The 2,784-nt window shown below is 33.6% G+C and overlaps 1 pseudogene; it reads left to right on the top strand.

Annotated features, from left to right (window-relative positions):
- The first annotated feature begins 743 nt into the window (after positions 1-743).
- On the top strand, positions 744-810 carry LOC120236980 (annotated as a pseudogene).
- Positions 811-2,784: the final 1,974 nt, after the last annotated feature.

Raw genomic sequence — 2,784 nt, 5'->3', positions numbered from 1 at the left:
ATCTAGGTCTGGCTCCTTGGGGATGTTTGTAAGACTTAACTTGGTATCCTAGAGGAAATTTGCCCTGGAGCTTCTTAGGTCCTATTTCATGCCCTGAAAGCAAAGACTGCACCTTTACTACTGAGAGAGCTATACACAATGATTCTCGCATATATCATCAGAAGGTACTAGATAATTCTTTGGGTGTTTTGTTATTGCTCTTTTTTTTTTTTTTAAGAGGATATCTTTATTTTTTTTATTTTTTTTACAAATAATTTATTGTCAAATTAGTTTCCACATAACACTCAGTGCTCATCCCCACAAGTGCCCTCCTCCATGCCCATCCCCCCTCCCCCCCACATCCATCAGTCCTCAGTTTTTGTCAGCATTCAAGAGTCTCTCATGGTTTGCATCTCTCCCTTTCCCCCACCGTTTCCTCCCTTCTTCTCTACCTTGTTCCTCCGTTAAGTTCCTCCTAATCCTCCTATACGTGCAAACATATGATATTTGTCCTTCTCTGTCTGACTTATTTCGCTCAGCATAACCCCCTCAAGGTCCATCCATGTTGCTACACATGGCCAGATTTCATTGTTTCTCATTGCCATGTAGTATTCCATGGTATAGAGAAACCACATCTTCTTGATCCACTCGTCCATTGATGGACACTTAGGCTCTTTCCATGTTTTGGCTATTGTGGAGAGTGCTGCTATGAACATTGGGGTATGTATGCTCCTATGCATCAGCATTTCTGTATCCCTTGGGTAAAGACTATACTTTCAGGGATCATTTCTATAGTTTGTTTTGTTATTGCTCTTATCATAGCTTAATAATTTTTCAAATTTACACTGTAATTTGATAATTAAACAGGTATCCTTATTCCTTTTGCCTGAATGAGCCAGTTGCTACTAAGATTCGAATCTTTAAAGTTAGATTTGTTACACATTCAGATTTTTTTTCAATAAAGCAAATTTTGTTATATACATAACCAAAATTCTGGCCCATTGCACATACTGTAAATAAGCTTATAAAATACCCAAAGTGAGTAATCAAAAGAACTGCTTTTTCTCTAATTTTGTATGATGTGTACTAGTTTCTTCTTTTTTCTTTTTATTTTCTTTTTCTTTCCCTTTTCCTTTTATTATTTATCCTTTTTTCCACCTTTTATTATTATTAAAGGCTAATAATTTTGAGAACAATTTTTATTGTCTTTTATAGTTTTTTATATCAAGTAGTCACTCTAATCTTTTTCTAGGTAGTTTTTAATTTCTCTTTGAGTTCTTTTTTGATCTAAGTAAGCATCAGCTAGGAATGTATTTTGGTTTTCAAGTAATTTTCTTGCCACATTTTTGCTATTTCCATATTTAATAGATTATAATTGGAAAGTGTGACCTCTGCCTTTTAAAATTGTTAAGGGGTGCCTGGGTGGCTCAGTCAATTAAGCGTCCAACTTTGGCTCAGGGCATGATCTCCCAGTTTGATTTGTGAGTTCGAGCCCCAAGTTCGGCTCAGTGCTGACAGCTCAGACCCTGAAGCCTGCTTTGGATTCTGTGTCACCCTGTCTCTCTGCCCCTCCCGCACTCATTCTCCTCTCTCTCTTTCTCTCTCTCTCTCTCCCCCCCTCCTCCTCTCTCTCTCAAAAATAAACATTAAAAAATAAAGATGTTAAAATTTTATTTATGGGCAAGTTCATAAATGTCTCATGTATATGCAAAATTTTATATTTGTAAGGATATGAGTATATATGTCTATTAAGTATTTCTTGTCTTGTTTGTATTCAAGTCCTCCTCCATGGTCTTCTTGTTTTTAGTTCATACTAGAATTGTTTAACTCTGAGTGAAGCATACTAAAGACTCAACTGTATTTTTAATCTGGAATTTCTTAAATATTTGCATTTTCTAGTTAAGCTGCTATGTACTATGTTCCAAAAGGGTTTATGTCTACTGTCTTTTAAATGTTACCTTTTAACACTACAGTCTTTTCCTAAATAAGTTATTTTGTTTCAAGAGCTTGCATCATATATTTTCTCTTTCTTTCTTTCTTTCTTTCTTTCTTTCTTTCTTTCTTTCTTTCTTTCTTTCTTTCTTTCTTTCCATCATATATTTTTGAGTGGTCTATTATCATTTGTTTATATTATCTGTATAAATTATAAAGTTTGTCGCTAACCACTGTTTTCGCTCTTATTTACTTTCTTTCTTTCTTTCTTTCTTTCTTTCTTTCTTTCTTTCTTTCTTTCTTTCTTTCTTTCTTTCTTTCCATCATATATTTTTGAGTGGTCTATTATCATTTGTTTATATTATCTGTATAAATTATAAAGTTTGTCGCTAACCACTGTTTTCGCTCTTATTTATTTTCCCCTCTTGTGAAGTTTTGTTTCTACTTCGTTTCTGTTAGGTTAAGTACTTTGTCAAGTATTTCTTTAGGATTCATTATGTTGGCCAGACCCTCTCAGACTTCTTGCACATTCTCAAATATCTATTTAGATTCTGATGACTGATATTTTGACTGGGTATAGGATTGTTGAGTTAACTTTTTTTCTTAGTAGTGATTCCACACTATCTTTTAGAGTGGCATAAGTGCTACCGTAAGTGTCAATTTTTCTTTGTAGTTTACTTCTGTATCTAATATTGTAGATTTTTCTCTTAATTCATTAATTTCACAGATTTTGCCATGCTATTCTGGTTTTGCTTTTTATGATAAATTGAGATTTAAGACCTAAAGATTTGGTCTATTTTCAATGCAGTTTTTTATCTTCTCTTGTTTATTCTTTGCTTCTCCTTTATTTGTAAGTTACTTTATTTCTTTCTG

Source organism: Hyaena hyaena, unplaced genomic scaffold (genome assembly GCF_003009895.1).
Source record: "Hyaena hyaena isolate Hyena2069 unplaced genomic scaffold, ASM300989v1 scaffold_166, whole genome shotgun sequence".
Taxonomy (NCBI): Eukaryota; Metazoa; Chordata; class Mammalia; order Carnivora; family Hyaenidae; genus Hyaena; species Hyaena hyaena.
The sequence above is the reverse complement of the archived record's forward strand: the minus strand, read 5'-3'. Positions and strand labels throughout refer to the sequence as shown.